This window comes from Cynocephalus volans, chromosome 2 (genome assembly GCF_027409185.1).
Source record: "Cynocephalus volans isolate mCynVol1 chromosome 2, mCynVol1.pri, whole genome shotgun sequence".
Taxonomy (NCBI): domain Eukaryota; kingdom Metazoa; phylum Chordata; class Mammalia; order Dermoptera; family Cynocephalidae; genus Cynocephalus; species Cynocephalus volans.
Window position 1 is genome coordinate 206,090,659 of NC_084461.1, and position 17,954 is coordinate 206,108,612.

The 17,954-nt window shown below is 42.7% G+C and overlaps 1 protein-coding gene and 1 pseudogene across 3 annotated transcripts in view; both read left to right on the forward strand.

Annotated features, from left to right (window-relative positions):
* The window catches only part of LOC134369290 (sodium/glucose cotransporter 1-like), a 76,424-nt gene that overhangs the window by 10,571 nt on the left and 47,899 nt on the right, over window positions 1-17,954 (forward strand). The gene's annotated exons all lie outside the window — the stretch shown is intronic.
* LOC134371247 (U2 spliceosomal RNA) lies at window positions 17,261-17,433 on the forward strand (annotated as a pseudogene).

Below are 17,954 nucleotides of genomic sequence, written 5' to 3' on the forward strand. Positions count from 1 at the left end.
CGAATGAGTAACACGAAACCGAGAAGGTATACCTTACGTAATTGTGGGCTAATTGATAGGCCAGGATTCCCTTTTTCTGTGGCACCATGGTTTGGCACCTTTAACTAATAGCTGCCTATGTGCTTGTTGTGATGATTATTTGGGGATGTGGGAGATGTAAGGGTAGAAAGGCTGTCAAGGGGAATTCCCCACTCTTTGGCTAATGGCAGCAGAAATTACTCAGGGAAGTGGGGCCCCAGGTACACAGCTCAGTGGAGGACTCTTGTATGGGAGGAGAGTTTGGTCACACCACCTACTAGGACCATTGGCAGAGCAGGCTCCATGGGAGCAGTGAGGTATGACAGGGCTGAGCCAATGCTTTGGCAACCCACTTTGACTCAGAAGTTAGCATTCCAAAGGGCAGGGAGTGTGAAACGCACAAGGAGCCAAAACATTTGGCTTCTCCCAGCTTTGTGACATTGGGCAATTCATGAATCTGAGAGAGTCTCCTATATGAGACAGTCAATCAGGGATCTCAAAGCCTCTTCCAGGACTAAAATTCTAAGATTCTATACTATTCGGGGGGAACAAGTACAGCAGATGGGTGTGGGCATGCTAGCCAGTCCATCACCAGTGAGGGACTTGAAGATGGTATGGCTGTTTCTCTCAACAGCCAGAGTTTCTTTCCTTCCTTTATTACTAGAAAATCATCAGAACACAGCATATCATGGCTTTAAGGCAAGGGCTGACAAACTTATTCTGTAAAGGGTCAGATAGTAAATATTTTTGGCTTTGCAGCTATGTGATCGCTGTCACGACTACTCAATTCTGCTGTTGTAGCACAAAAGCCTCCATGGAAAAACATGAATGAACAGGTATGGCTGTGTTCCAATAAAACTTTATTTACAAAAACAGGCAGAGGGTCAGATTTGCTGTTGTGAGGACACATTCACAGTCTCAGAATATTGCCTGACACACAGCAAACTCTCAGGTTTAGCTATTCTTTTTTCAACTGGAACCTTTTGAAGGACTGTCACATCACTTATCTAATTGAATCCTTAGTGATCTAGCAGGTCAGTACAGCCAGAATGATGATTAACCCGAAGGGTTGCCCAAGTGCACACAACATAACGACAGAGCTAGGACTCCTTCTGTTCTTCTGGTTATTCAGGTCTTTTTCTCCTCGTCCTTTGAGGTGGAAATTTATAAGGCCAATGGGTGTGATCTAGAAATTAATCTGAAAACCAAGAAATTCTTTCATTTAGGGCTGACCAGAGATCATGATGGAAATTTTCCCTGAAGAAAGAAGATAGCTTTTCAAACTTTTAAAACCCTCTTGAGAAAAACATATCTGATTTTATCTGTAAGTCCCTAAAATCTAATGATCATATCAAAGTTCAGCCACTTATGATGCCACCAGAGTGGCCAAAGAGTGTCTTGGAAACACCTGGTAGGCCTAAGACATAGGTTGGAGCTCATGAATCAGAGAGGAAGAGAAGGAACCAGGCAAATGCACACAGCAGAGGCAGAGAGCCCACCAAGGGCGGAAGGCCCAGGACGAAGTGAGAAGGAAAGACACGTACTTGGCCCTTCGTTAACCTGGGGAAAGTGATTACTGCCTCCTCTGACCCCCAGGTCCCTGCAGCCTTCTCCCTGCTCTGATTGCTTTCAACCTGCATGTAGCTGTCTGTGCCCTTATTCATCCCAGTGTCCTGTGATGAGGGCCAAGCCTACACTTTTCCCTCACAACACCTAGTCCAAGGTCTTGCACTGCAAGTAGGCGCTTGACAAATTAAAGAAAAAGGCAGGAGGAGAGGGACATGTCCCCAGACCCTTTGGCTCCCTTTTGTGGTGTTACCTGAGACCTGAGTCTACATTCTGCTCTCTGGTGCATGGGCCACACAGGTAGGCAGGGGTAAGAATTTAGGAGGTTAGCATACGACCCAGCAATTCCACTGCTGGGAATATACCCAGAGGAATGGAAATCATCATGCCGAAGGGATACCTGCACTCTCATGTTTATTGCAGCTCTATTTACAATAGCCAAGAGCTGGAACCAGCCCAAATGTCCATCATCAGATGAGTGGATAAGGAAACTGTGGTATATCTACACAGTGGAATACTACTCTGCTATAAAAAAGAACGAAATACTGCCATTCGCAACAACATGAATGGACTTAGAGAAAATTATATTAAGTGAAACAAGTCAGGCACAGAAAGAGAAATAACACATATTCTCACTTATTTGTGGGAGCTAAAAATAAATAAATAAATACACAAACAAATGGGGGGCAGGGAAGAAGACACAACAATCACAATTCCTTGAACTATTTAAGTCAAGTGAACAGATACAATGTGGGGGTAGAGGGAGGAGAAGAATGGATAAAGGGGCATGAAAATAAACTGCAATGTATTTTGAGAAGTTAAATAATAAAAAAAAAGAATTTAGGAGGTTAGGAGGGTACTGGGTCTAAGTCAAAGCCTGCGTCCAGCAGTGCTCCACATTTTTGTTCCTATGTACAGAGAAAAATTGTTTTTCTAGGCTCATGGTAGTAAATGAGAAAAGCCAGCCTGGCCTTAACCAGAGTACCTCAGTTCAGCCCACACTGGATCCCTTGGTAATGCTTGTTGTGGTCATGCTTTCTCGCTATCTCAGGCCATTTGTTTTTTCTCAGTTTGAGTTAAGTTTTTGCAAAACTTAGCAGTTCCCATAGATATATATCTGCTTTTTGGTGGGAGTGTTTGTTTTCATGGCAGTTCCTGCCTTGCTCTTGAACAAACTGTTTCTTCTCTTCTTCCCCTACATCTCCTCTTCCTCCTCTTCCTCCTTTTCCTCCTTTTCCTCCTCCTCCCATTTCTTCTTCTCCTTCCCTGTTCTACTTCCTTCTCCCTCTCCCCCTTCTCCTTCTCTCTCTGTCTCTTTTTTTTTTTAAAACGTTTATTTTGTCAATATACATTGTGGTTGATTTTTGTTGCCCCTTATCAAAATCTCCCTCCCTCCTCCCTCTCCTCCCTCCCCCTCAACAATGTCCTTTCTGTTTGCTTGTCGTATCAACTTCAAGGAATTGTGGTTGTTATATCTTCTTCCACCCTCCCGTTTTTTTTTTTTTGTCTCTGTGTGTGTGAATTTATATATTAATTTTTAGCCCTCACCAAACAGTGAGAACATGTGGTATTTCTCTTTCTGTGCCTGACTCGTTTCACTTAATATAATTCTCTCAAGGTCCATCCATGTTGTTGCAAATGGCAGTATTTCATTCGTTTTTATAGCTGAGTAGTATTCCATTGTGCAGATGTACCACATTTTCTGTATCCACTCATCCAATTATGGACATTTGGGCTGGTTCCAACTCTTGGCTATTGTAAAGAGTGCTGCAATGAACATTGGGGAACAGGTATACCTTCGACTTGATGATTTCCATTCCTCTGGGTATATTCCCAACAGTGGGGTAGCTGGGTCGTATGGTAGATCTATCTGCAATTGTTTGAGGAACCTCCATACCATTTTCCATAGAGGCTGCAGCATTTTGCAGTCCCACCAACAATGTATGAGAGTTCCTTTTTCTCCGCAACCTCGCCAGCATTTATCGTTCAGAGTCTTTTGGATTTTGGCCATCCTAACTGGGGTTAGATGGTATCTCAGTGTGGTTTTGATTTGCATTTCCCGGATGCTGAGTGATGTTGAGCATTTTTTCATATGTCTGTTTGCCATTTGTATATCTTCCTTAGAGAAATGCCTATTTAGCTCTTTTGCCCATTTTTTAATTGGGTTGCTTGTTTTTTTGTTGTAAAGTTGTTTCAGTTCCTTATATATTCCGGATATTAATCCTTTGTCAGATGTTATTTTTGCAAATATTTTCTCCCACTCTGTTGGTTGTCTTTTAACTCTGTTAATTGTGTCTTTTGCTGTGCAGAAGCTCTTTAGTTTGATATAATCCCATTTGTTTATTTTTCCTTTGGTTGCCCGTGCTTTTGGGGTCGTATTCATGAAGTCTGTGTCCAGTCCTATTTCCTGAAGTGTTTCTCCTATGTTTTCTTTAAGAAGTTTTATTGTTTCAGGGTGTATATTTAAATCCTTAATCCATTTTGAGTTGATTTTAGTATATGGTGAGAGGTATGGGTCTAGTTTCATTCTCCTGCATATGGATATCCAGTTATCCCAGCACGATTTGCTGAAGATGCAGTCCCTTCCCCAGTGAATAGGCTTGGTGCCGTTGTCAAAGATCAGATGGCAGTAAGTGTGTGGGTTGATTTCTGGATTCTCTATTCTATTCCATTGGTCAGTGTGTCTGTTTTTATGCCAGTACCATACTGTTTTGGTTATTATAGCTTTGTAGTATAGCTTTAAGTCGGGTAGTGTTATGCCTCCAGCTTTATTTTTTTTGCTCAGCATTGCTTTGGCTATGCACAGTCTTTTATTATTCCATATAAATGTCTGGATATTTCTTTCCATTTCTGAGAAAAATGTCATTGGAATTTTGATGGGGATTGCATTGAATTTGTATATCACTTTGGGCAGTATGGACATTTTCACTATGTTGATTCTTCCAATCCAAGAGCATGGGATATCTTTCCATCTTCTTGTATCCTCTCTAATTTCTCTCAGCAGTGGTTTGTAGTTCTAATTATAGAGATTTTTTACATCCTTGGTTAACTCAATTCCTAAGTATTTTATTTTTTTGGTGGCTATTGTAAATGGGCAGGCTTTCTTGATTTCTCGTTCTGCATGTTCACTATTGGAGAGAAGAAATGCTACTGATTTTTGTGTGTTGATTTTGTATCCTGCTACTGTGCTGAGATCATTTATCAGTTCCAAGAGTTTTTTTGTAGAGGTTTTAGGATCATGTCATCTGCAAACAGGGACAGTTTGACTTCATCTTTTCCAATCTGGATGCCCTTTATTTCCTTCTCTTCTCTGATTGCTCTGGCTAGTACTTCCAACACTATGTTGAATAGGAGTGGTGAGAGTGGGCATCCTTGTCTAGTTCCTGTTCTTAAAGGAAGAGCTTTCAGCTTTTCCCCATTCAGGATGATATTGGCAGTGGGTTTGTCATATATGGTTTTAATTATGTTGAGATATTTTTCCCTCTATACCTAACTTATAGAGGGTCTTTGTCATGAATGAGTGCTGAATTTTATCAAATGCTTTTTCAGCACCTATAGAGATGATCATATGGTCCTTGTGTTTGAGTTTATTGATATGGTGTATCACATTTATTGATTTGCGTATGTTGAACCAACCTTGCATCCTTGGGATGAATCCCACTTGATCGTGATGAATAATTTTTCGTATGTGTTGCTGTATTCTGTTTGCTAGAATTTTAGTGAGGATTTTTGCATCTATATTCATCAAGGATATCGGCCTGTAGTTTTCTTTTTTGGTTATATCTTTACCTGGTTTTGGTATCAGGATGATGTTTGCTTCATAGAATGAGTTTGGGAGATTTGCGTCTGTTTCAATCTTTTGGAATAGTTTGTAAAGAATCGGTGTCAATTCCTCTTTGAATGTTTGGTAAAATTCTGCTGTGAATCCATCTGGTCCTGGGCTTTTCTTTGTTGGGAGCCTTCTGATAACAGCTTCAATCTCCTTTATTGTTATTGGTCTGTTCAGATTTTCTACGTCTTCATGGTTCAGTTTGGGGAGCTTGTGTGTGTCCAGGAATTTATCCATTTTCTCCAGATTTTCAAACTTTTTGGCGTATAGTTGTTTATAGTAATCTCGAATGATTCCTTGTATTTCAGATGAATCAGTTGTAATATCGCCTTTTTCATTTCTAATTTTTGTTATTTGAATCTTCTCTCTTCTTTTTTTTGTTAGCCATGCTAATGGTTTGTCAATTTTATTTATCTTTTCAAAAAACCAACTTTTTGGTTCATTGATCTTTTGTATTGTTTTTTGGGTTTCAGTTTCATTCAGTTCTGCTCTGAACTTAATGATGTCTTTCCGTCTGCTAAATTTGGGTTTGGATTGTTCTTGTTTTTCTAGTTCTTTAAGGTGAAGTGTTAAGTTGTTCACTTGCCGTCTTTCCATTCTTCTGAGGTGAGCATTTAATGCAATAAATTTCCCCCTTAATTTGCAGTATCCCAGAGGTTTTGGTATGATGTATCATTATTTTCATTAGTTTCAATAAATTGTTTGATTTCCTGCTTGATTTCCTTTTGGACCCGTATGTCATTAAGTAGAATGCTGTTTAATTTCCATGTGTTTGTATAGTTTCCAGAGTTTCAATTGTTATTAATTTCTAGTTTTAATCCATTGTGGTCTGAGAAAATACATGGGATAATTCCAATTTTTTTTAAATTTATTGAGACTTGATTTGTGACCTAATATGTGATCTATCCTGGAGAATGATCCATGTGCTGATGAGAAGAATGAATATTCTGAGGTTGTTGGGTGGAATGTTCTGTAGATATCTGCCAATTCCAATTGGTCTAGAGTCTTGTTTAGATCTTGTGTTTCTCTACTGATTCTTTGCCTAGATGAACTGTCTAATAATGGCAGTGGGGTGTTCAGGTTCCCTGCTATTATGGTATTAGTGTCCATTTCCTTCTTTAGGTCTAATAGAGTTTGTTTTATAAATCTGGCTGCTCCAACATTGGGTACGTACATATTTATGATTGTTATGACTTCTTGATGGATCAGTCCTTTTATCATTAAGTAGTGTCCCTCATTGTCTCTTTTTATGGTTTTTAGTTTAAAGTCTATTTTGTCAGATATAAGAATAGCTACTCCAGCTCGTTTTTCTTTGCTGTTTGCATGGTAAATCTTTTTCCATCCTTTCACTCTTAGTCTATGTGAATCTTTGTGGGTGAGGTGTGTCTCTTGTAGGCAGCTTATAGTTGGGTCCTCCTTTTTGATCCAGTCAGCCAGTCTGTGTCTTTTGATTGGGGAATTTAAGCCTTTTACATTAAGAGTTGTTATTGAAAGATGTTGATTTATTCCTAGTATTTTATTGGTTGTTTGGTTATCTTAGGTGTCTTTTGTTCCTTGCTTTCTGATTTACTGTTTGGTTTCTGTGTTTGTTGGTTCCTTAGGTTGTCGATAGCCTTTTTGTTTGTTTGTTTCTCTTCATGAATGCCATTTTTATTATACTAGTGGGTTTAGATTTTTCTTGGGTTTTTGTGGCAGTGGTAGTTATTTTTCAGGAACCAAACCCAGTACTCCCTTGAGGATTTCTTGTGAGGGTGGTCGTGTGGTAGTGAACTCCCGCAGTTTTTTTTTGTCTGAGAAATATACTATTTGCCCTTCATTTCAGAAGTATAGCCTTGCAGGGTAGAGTATTCTTGGCTGGAAATCTTTGTCTTTTAGTATTTTGAAAATATCATCCCATTCCTTTCTAGCTTTTAGGGTTTGTGATGAAAAGTCTGATGTTAGCCTGACTGGTACTCCCTTATAGGTGATTTGACACTTTTCTCTTGCAGCTTTTAAGATTCTCTCTTTGTTCCTGAGTTATGTCAATTTAACTATAAGATGTCTTGGAGAAGGCCAACACTAACCCTAACCCTAACCCCAACCCTAACCCCAACCCTAACCCTAATACGTTTGAATACGTTTGGAGATCGTTGAGCTTCCTGGATCTGAAGATCTGTGATTTTTCCTATACCTGGGAAGTTTTCTGCCACTATTTTGTTGAATATGTTTTCAATGCAATCTCTGTTTTCCTCCCCTTCTGGGATACCCATGACTTGGATATTTGAGCGCTTAAGGTTGTCTGATATCTCTCTCAGATTTTCTTCAATGTCTTTGATTCTTTTTTCTTTTTTTTGTCTGCTTGTGTTATTTCAAACAGCCCATCTTCAAGTTCAGAGGTTCTCTCTTCAACTTCGACAAGCCTGCTGGTTAAACTCTCCATTGTGTTTTTTATTTCACTGAATAACTTCTTCAGTTCAGCAAGTTCTGCTACATTTTTTTTTCAGGACATTGATTTCCTTGTACATTTCCTCTTTCAGGTCCTGTATACTTTTCCTCATTTCATCATGATGTCTAGCTGAGTTCTCTTGTATCTCATTCAGTTTCCTTAGAATTATCACTCGAAATTCCTTGTCAGTCATTTCAAGGGCTTCTTGTTCTATAGGATCTAGAGTTTGAGATTTATTAACTTTTGGTGGTGTACTTTCTTGATTTTTTGTATTTCTGGTATCTTTTTTTGGATGTTTATTCATTGTGGCGGGGGGTTTCACAGTCCACCGGTTTGAGACTATTGACTAACTAAGATGTTGCTGTGTTTGCCAATTTGGTATGGCTACCTCCATGACTGCTCTGTTGGCCTCTAGTGCCTTGTGTGTATGGTTGCCTCGGGTCTTGCGCCTCTCTGGGGAGCCACCTCTCTGGTCAGCTTGGACTCTACTGGGCTTCTAGGTCATGGGGTTGTACCGCAGGGTGTGTGGTCTCTGCTGAGCTTCCACTTCCCATTCAGGACTTCTCCCTGTTCCCTGCGCTCTGGCCCGGGCTGTTGGATCACGCAGTCGCGACCCCACAGGGTGTGTGGTTTCTGTCGAGTCTCCGCCTCCCTAGCCAGATGTCTCCCCGCTCTGTGCGCACTGGGCTGGGCTGGTACGTGTCTTCTGCAGCCCTTGTGTATCAGCTGGGCCTTCAAGACCCTGCTCGGCACCGCCTCACCCAGGAAGTCTTCCAGGTTTCTGCTCATCGCAGACAACCGGTTGCTCTGGGTGCCTTTGTAGCACCGTGTAGATCTTTCTTGGGACTTATCACCTTCCTCCTGGTATTGCGGTTATTTGTGTACTTGTGTTATCTCCCACACCAGAGCGTGAGCTCCTCGGGGGAGGAGCCCGCAGCACACGGTTCACCTTTGAATCCCCCCGGCGTGGACCAAGTCCGGTGCCCGCCCGCAGTCAGCTCTCTGGCAGGTTCAAGCGAACTCGGGAACTCTCCAACCATACTATTCCTGACGAAAAATCGGTTAGGCGTTTTTCCGAACTGGTGGCCGCACAGATGGTATCTGCCTCCCGGTAACAGGAAGTTTACCAGGGGCTGGAGCCCATGGTGCAGTGGAGTGACAGTCGGCCCAGCTCATACTTCCTTGCCATCCTGACGCTGGCTGGGGATGCCCCATGCCACCAGCCCCGCCAGAGAACCGTGGAGGGAGTGGGAGGGGAGGCTGGCCCGCAGGCCCCGGGAAGCCCCGCGCCAGGTCAAGCAAGTGGGAAGGCTCAGTGAGGAGCTGAGCCTGGTGAGGAGGACAGGCTTGGCCTAGCCGGGCCAGAGCCGCCACCACCTGAGAAAATGGAGGCAGCCCCGGGGCCAGTGAGTGGCCTGGTGGGGCAGGCGGAAGCCGGGCGGGCATCCGCCCCCCGAGCCGGGCCGGGCCAGGGGTCACTCACAGGACTGTGTCGGGTCGGGCAGCTCCCTCTCTGCCTCTGCGTTGTCACCGTCCCCGTTCTCGGCCGCCGCCGCCTCGGGCTGCTCACTCGGTCCCGCGGCGTGGCTCGGGCGCTCCCAGGAATCTTCTTTTATGCTGGCCTGAAACCTCGAATCCTGAATAGGGCAGCTGGCTGCCTTCAGTTCGGCCCCAGCCTCCGGGATCCTGGCAGCGTCAACAGCAGCCCCAGCGCCGTGTTCCCTGTTTAGAGACTCGCTTTTGCAGCTAAGAAACATTTCTTTTCCTGCTCCATAGTTCAAAGCTGTTGCCTGTAAATGAGGCAGCCTCTCCTGCCAAGGGCAAAGTGGCGGTCAGCCCCCATGACCGGCCACCAGCAGCGGTCCTCCCTTAAGAGACGGCAAGAGGAAGGTCCACAAGTTTCCCGGCTGCCTAAGGCCCAGTGGCCGCCTTTTCCACCTCAGCTACTCTGCGCCAACCACTGCAGCCACCGCCATCTTACGATCGTGACTATGAAGAAATGTCCCACGATAGGCCGTCTATAAACTGGATGCTGCTAGCATGACTCCGTCCAAGTCCCAAGGCCTCCAAACCAGGGAAGCTGATGGTGTCCTTGGTGTTAATTTCTGGAACCCGAAAGCTGAGGAGTCTCGAGCTCTGATGTCCACAGACAGGAGAGAAGAGTGTATCCAGCTCCAGCAGATTTAGAGAGAGAGAGCTTCACCTCTTTCCTCTGTCTTTTTTTCTCTCTGTCTCTTTTTGGTGGAGACTTTTCCCTCCCACTATTCATGGCTTGGTGTCTCCTCCAAGGAGCTTCTCTGATTAATGCACAGCCACTTACCATCCCATGTGTTCTTTGTGTTTCTAGGCATCAGTTGACTGCAAGTAGCTAAGTTCCTGTCACTGAGTTAGTACCTATGCTCTTAGCTTCTTTCTCACTGGCAGTCTTCCCAGCATTTTCTAACAGATTAGCCCTTCTGTACACAGAGAAAGGAAAAAGCAAATTGTAATCAATATTTCTAGTTGGTTAAAGTCAGAAGACTGCTAAAACTATTGGCTGACATGAAGTTTTTGGGTTATTCATATTAGAAATATATCTGTGCTTTTCTTGTCTACCATTGGCATGGCAAAACAAGCCAGCTGCAACAATATATATCTTTTGGGGTAAATGTTATATTAAGGAGATGATTGAGGGTTGGAGTTAGGAGGATGGACTATGGAGCCAGGCTGCCTTGGTTTGAACCCCAGCTCCTTGCATACCTAGCTGTGTGGTCTTGGGCAAGTTATCCTCTTTGTGCCTCAGTTTCCTCAACCACAATATAGAGATCACAGCACCTACCTTGTAGAGTCGTTTTGAGGATTAAATTAGTTAATATATGTAAATCTCTCAGGGCAGTTTATAGTTAGTACTACCCAGGGTTGGCTATTGTTATTATCATCATTATTATTGTATCTCATCTCCAGATTCTCCTCCTTAAACTGTATATTCAATCATTCATCCATTTATACGTTATTATTCTTTTATCCTACAACCATGTGTTGTTTACCTATTATGTGCAAGATTCTATGTTAGCTGCTGGTATATGTCCATGTGTATATGTGCATGTCACTCACATTCTTACAATATACATGTAAAATTACAAACAGCAGTTAAGTGTTAAGAAAGAAATGTATTTGAGTCAAAGAGGGTGGTTGGAAAGGAGAGGGTCTTCCTTAACTTCTGTAGGAGGATCGGGGGGGGGGGCCTTTCTGAAGATTGGGCATTTAGGCTGAGACCTGAACGGTCAGAAGGAGCCAGCCATATGAAGATTGGAGGATGAGCAATCCAAGCAGAAGGAACAGAGTGGTCAAAGGCCCTGAGGTAGGAAAGAGCTGGAGTATCTGAGGAACTGAGAAGGGGCCAGCATGGTGGGGAGAGAGTGCATTTAGATCAGGCCTTTTGCGTGAGGGACCCCGAGTGTTTGATGATTCCAAAGATGGGCCTATCTGGATAGGTGGGTGGGTTGGTCTCCAGCCTCCTTGACCTCTGAATGCCAATGGAAGACGTCACCTGCCTTTTGTGCCAAAAACTAGTGGGAAAATGTCAGCTTTGGCAATAGTTTCCTGATTTTCTGCCCCTTTGGTTCTCTGGTCAAGGAGAGCTATTCATGAAGATTATGAATAAAAGACAACCATTGTCCGTGGGCACATGAGCTGACAGAGTAAACAGAGATTATGATGACTTTGGAGCAAGGCCTGTGTCTACATATTTGCCAGAGTCTCAGAAATAAAATACTTTGAATGTACAAGCCCCACCTTCTTTTCTGTCCCAATCCAGGAAGTGTAATTCCAGAGAGATGACAAGGGTCAAAGGTTAAACCTTTCCAAACTTCCCCTGCAAAGAGAGCTTGCTAAGGGAGATGCTGATCAAGATGAAAGACCAGTTCCTGAGAGGGTGAGGGAGGAATCTGAAATGGAACACCACACAGACGAGCACATGCTGTTCCCGAGTTTACAGTGAGATGGGCAGGAGGGTCTCACACCACTGTGCCTCTTCGGGGACGTTCAGAAGAGAATGTCTGAGGAAGAAGGAGGAAGAGCGTGGTGCTGTAGTCTCTCCCTGTGCCCCCTGGACTTCAGTCACCTTTGGCTGTGGGACCTTGGGCAAGTTACTTCCTTCCTCTGATCCTTAATCTTCTCATCTATAAAGTGAAGATGAGAATAATATCAACCTCACAGGACTGCTGTGGGTATTAAATAAGATAAAGTGAATGGTTCAACACTTGGTCCAAAGGAAGCACTGTAAAAGTTAGTGTTCCTCTCTCCCTTTCTCATTCTCCCAGGACGAGGCTCTTAAGGGTTGCCAGATTTAGCAAATAAAAATACAGGATACCTAGTTACATCTGAATTTCAGACAAATAATGAATACTTTTTTTAGTATAAGTATGTCCCATGCAATATTTGGGACATACTTATACTACAAATAGTATTCATTATTTGTCTGAAATGCAGCTTTAACTGGGTGTCTTGTATTCTGATGTATGCCAAAGTTTGAGAACAACTGTGGGAAGACATACCAACAGAGGTGTCTAGCACAGCCCAAAGAAGGGATAGAGAGGAGGCCCTGGGATCTCCTGATATCCCTTAAAGGTGAGGACAGAAGTAGGGATCAGGAAGCCACCACCAGAATTCTGCACATTCTGGGTATTACATGGTCCATTAACAAAGAAAGCGATTAGCTGAGTGCATTTTCCACTTGAGCTATGATGATCCTGCTCCCTCACAGAGAACATGACCACTTTGTCACTTTCAGGAAATTCAGAGCATTCTATAAAATATTTCTTCAGAATAGCATGCCTTTGTGGGGCAAAACCTTTTAAAAGGTTTCTCACATTTATTACCTCATAAAAGCCCAATCACACCCTCGTGGGGTAGGCTTAGAGGGATTCTTATCTTTGGGTTATAGTGGAGGAAAGTGACTGGCTTAAAGTCCCATAGTTTGCTATAGCAGAGCCAAGATTAGAACCAGGTCAGAAGGCTCCCAGGGTGCTTAGAAGGAGGGGAAGGAAGAAAAACATGTCCATGCCATTTAATTGTCCTTTCAGACACAATTATTCATACAGGGCACTTTTTGAAAAAGTCCATTGGCTGCCTGTGATTGTGAAGCTGGGAAGAAATGCATACACCCATTGTCCATTGCCTTGGGCAGGTCTTCACTCCTGGGTTAGCGGGTCTGAGAGTGCAGTGCTCTTACTTTGCACAGAGTGTGGAGTAAAGATAAAATTAATGTGTAAACTTGAGCCATTTTCTTCCTGTGGGCTATACTTTCATTTTCATTTGAAAATAACAAGGTTGACTTTAATTATTTCCAAGGTAATTCTAGCTCTAACTTCAGATGAGCTGGGTTAAGATGTGTATTTTCTATTTCCTGTCACACAAAACATAATTGTAGTTAGCATTCAATGACGTTTTCATGTCTCTTTTTACATCCCCCTAAACATATAACTTACCTGCCTGCTTCCTTCTCAGTTCTTGGGCTCTGCCAGTGAATCTGACATATCTCTGGAATTATTGTCCTTTATGTTTAAGAATTGCTTTCTGATGATAAAATTACACAAACTCATTGTGAAAAAATTGGAGAAGTATAAAAAAAGTTAAAAAAAAAAGCACTTATTGTTTTCTCTTCCAAAGATAACCACTGTTTGATTTGGATATATTTCCATCAACATATGCATACACACACAGGCATATATTTGAACATTTTGGAGATCATATGGTGTATATGTTTGCACATGATTATTTTTTTGACATTTTATCGTGAGTATCTCTCCATGTCATAACAAATTCTTCAAAGCTGTAATTTTAATCGCTGTATAATATTCCATAATAAGTATGAACCTTAATTTATCCAATTGTTTTCCTATTGTTGGGCAGTTATCTTGTTTCCAACTTTCCTCTATTGTAAATAATGTGGCAATGAACCTACTAATGAAATCCTTATATATGTCTTTGTCTGAATCTCTGATAATGTGCTTAAGATAGAATTCTAAAAATAGGATCATGTAGTGGAAGGAGATGAACTTTTAAATGATTTTGATGTGTACCAGCAAACTGTTTTCCAGAAAGATTGTATCAATTTAGATCAATTTAGAAATTTACATTTCTACCAGAAATATGTGGGAAAGCCTATTTGCTTGCCAACACCAAGTATCATCTTTAAAATTTTTTGCTTGTTTGAAGGACTAACCCACAAAGTCAGATCTCCCTTTTGGTCTTGTTCTTACTTATACTGAGCATACAGGTCACCTGATTGATATCTCACAGAGACTTTTCATAGTCTCTAGTACATGTGCCCTGCTGTCCTTATGGGCTTTATGTAGGTCTGGAAGGCCAGGTTTGTTGCCTCTTGCTCAGGATAGAGTGGTCCTTGGCATGGGCCTATGAAGCATCCATGTAGCCAGTAGTAACAAATATAACTCTAAGGCATTTTGTCACCATGATTTTTGTTGTTTCCCCAAGAGAAGCATTCAGGGATTTGATATCACCCACTCACTTAGCAGAGTCCTTGCCATGTATAAGGAAGATACTGTGCTAACTGGAAGCAGAAATGCTCTTTGAAGGCTAGAAGATATTTGGGGTACCACATTTGTTCAGAAGAAGTTACCAACATGGGATGTGACCAGGAGAGTGGAACAGGTAACATGTGGGGTGAGAGATTAGAGGAGGGAGAGATCAGCTGTGCATGGTGTCAGCTGAGAGATGGACCTGGCTTTATCTTGAAGACTGGAGCAGTGTTTTGGTAGGCAGAGCTCCATGGAGAGGGAATTCCAGGAAGAGAAAAATGGCATAAACAAAAGCAGGAGGCAGGAGAGCACAGAGCATGTCTAGAAGACTGAGTCTGTGATTTTGCCAGCGTGTAGGGTACATGACAGAGCATGGCAAGGCTGCTGGGGTTGGAAAAGTAGGATTGGCTGGATTACAGAGAGCCTTGAAATTTCATGCCACAGCAGAGGGACAGAGGAGTTATCTGGTTGACAATCTCTGTTGTCTCTGGTGGTTGGGATCACCTTCTGGGAACTCTTATCATTCCATCTCTTGGGGGGATAAATTGTGTGTGGAAGAATTTCCCACAAAGCCTTTAAGTGGCTTCAGAGAATTTCCATTTGAAATGTCTCAATAACTTTGCTGTGGCCTGAGGATATTCTGGAAATCTTTATTCTACTGAGCCACCAGTTTTGTGGTCTCATTGGTGAGATGGGTCAAAGCTTCTTCCAGCTTATGTGCCATATGTTGGCATGTGATTGAATCAACAGCATCTCCCACTGGGCAGTATGAATGCCATGGTAACAGACCTTTAAAACTCTGGGGACTAAGCAGGGGATTTTGGAGAGAGCCTCTTTCATCCCGAATTTTTTGTTCTCCAGAGCTTAGCATTGTAATTGTATAGTTAGTGACTGTGCTCCTGCTTCTGAAGAGAGGTCAAAACAAGTTTAAGGAGGAAATAAGGACTTTCAACACAGTCTAGGGCAGCCTTCTCAAACTTTATTGTGCATGAGAATTACCTGGAGAGCCTATTACTCTGATTTAGTAGGTCTGGGTGCCGACTGAGGATTTGCATTGCTCACAAGCTCCCAGATAAAGCTGATATTACTGGCCTGCAGAATGCTCTGTGAGTAGGATTGGTTCTGGGACCTCATTTCAAGGGCTGACTTAAGCACTGAAGGAATGATCATTAGTGTAATGTCTATCTTCAGTTCAAGAGATAGATGCAATCCTTGCTAGCTTCTGACTTCTAACACTAATAGAAGAGGAATGATTTGATCTGATTTTTTCCTTTATGGCTTAAGTAGTTTTCCCTTTAGAGAAGACTCATGGGAAAACAACAAATTTCTGCCAAACCTAGGAGGAGTTGAAGAGAAAAAAATTTAGGTGATGGAGCCCCTGTCTTGTTAAGGCAAACCAAATTGGTCTTATCAGGAATCTCAATTGCAATGAGAGGAAATCTGTTCTTGTTAAGTGTTCCAAATAAGGTAGAGGCAGATTCTCTGATAGTGACAGGAATTAGAGAGACTGGCCCAGGTCCTTACTACTGCTAAGGACCCCTAGCCAAGTGACAGGTTTAAAAGAGGATTTGAAGCCAGATGATGTTAAAACCAGACAGGAAGTCAAGAAGGGTGGCCTGCTCCACTCTGGACAGCTCATGTCTGGAATAGTCTATTCGGATCTGAGGCCCACTTGGGGACAGAGAGGGGGCTCAGAGCTGCAGACAGCAACAAGGGTGATGATATTCCAGCCCATGTCCGGTAAGGAACAGACATACGAGAAGAAGAAACAGCCTGGAGAAGATTTAAGGGGGGTACCACCCCTGTCCTCAGATATTGGAAGAACTAGCTTACAGAAGAGAGATTTGACTTGTTCTGTATGACTCTAGAGGATGGAAGTAGGACTAATGGGTAGATTTCAGCTCAAAGTAAAGAAGGACTTTTTAACAATTAGAGTTGTCCAACCACGGATTCAGCTGCCTTGTAAGGTGGGGAGTTCTCTGTCACTGGAGGTGTACAGTCAGAAGCTGTCACTTTGAGGTGTTGCACAGAGGACTCAAGCTGAGACGTCTGTGGACCCATCCAACTCTGGAAGACTCTATGATTCTATAATTTCTCCATATAAATCTCCCCTCCTGCCAACCTTCTAAGATAGGAAATTTAGGCAGTAAAATGTGATCATGAATTTCCTAAAGGCAATCCCCCCCCCAGTCTTTTTGCCTTTTATTATGTGACATTATGTTATTTTCCCAAGTACTATGCTCTCAATCCTGTTGGGTTTGGTCAGGCCCAGCTCATCTTGCACAGTGACAGCAAAATATCTACTTGTGATGACTTTTTTAGCCCCGTCAGGGGATGAGGAGGGCTTGGAAAGAAGTTAGTCAGAAATATGGTCAAGCTGGAGAAATTTTAGATAAAGTCTAAAACCCTGAATTCAGAGGGAGTGTGGGAAAAAATTACAGAGAAGGACATGGTGATGATTCATGTCACTGGGTCACTCCCTGGATGGGTTCTGATTCCCAAATGGGCATGAGTGTGGGTGAGAAGTGGACAGAGAGAGTGTTTGGGAAATCAGTGTGACGAAAGTGTTGTTCATGAGCTCCAGCGAGAGGAGGGGCAGAGGAGTGTAGGTGATAAAGCGGTGCTGTCTGTCTTAGTCTGCTCAAGCTGCCATAACAAAATACCACAGACCGGGTAGCTTAAACAATGGAAATTTATTTTTTCAAAGTTCTGCAGGCTAGAAGTCCCAGATCAAGGTGCTGTTGGGGTTGGTTCTTGGTGAAGCCTCTTTTCCTGGTTTCTAGACAGTTGTCTTTTCTCTGTGTCCTCATATGGCCTCTTCATTGTGTGTGTGTGTGGGGGGGGGGTAAGATAAAGAGAGATCTCTGGTATCTCTTCCTCTTCTTATAAGGACACCAGTCCATTGCTTCTCGGCCTTTTTGCTAAGATCAAGTGTAGTATCTGTTTTTATCAGTTTAATAAGGACACCAGTCCTATCAGATTGGGGCCCCACCCTTATGACCTCATTTAACCTTTTTATCTCCCTAAAGGCCCTGTCTCCAAATACAATCACATTGGAGGTTAGGGCTTCAACATATGAATTTTTTTGTTGTTGGTGGTGGTGGAATAAGAAGTCAGCTTTTACTCAGGAATACCAATGACCTGAGGAGAGATGTCAGGCAAATCCATTTTTCCAGTAAACCTGAAGGACAATGGCCAGACTAAAACCATCTCAAAGACTCAGATTTACTGAGGAGTTTTTAAAGAGGGGGTTGAGGGAATGGAGCGTGGGAAATGAAAAGGAGGGAGGGGACATGATCTGTGAAGGCTCCGAGCAAGGAGCCAGATCCAAGTTCTTGCCAAGGCTCCATCTGGTTTCTGTTCCCATCCTTGATGTTTTCTTAGGGTCCTGCTGGATTTTGATGAACTTTGGGGTGGAATCGGTATAGCTTTATTGATATCTTCTTTGGTTTCCTGGGATCTGGATAGTATGTGTCTCGTGGCAAGTTTGCAATTCCAGGCTAACATTAATTCTTTCATACAATTGCCTCCCTACTCTTGAGTTACTTCAGTTCATGTTCTCTGTTTTCTGCAGTAAATCATTCAGAAAACTTTT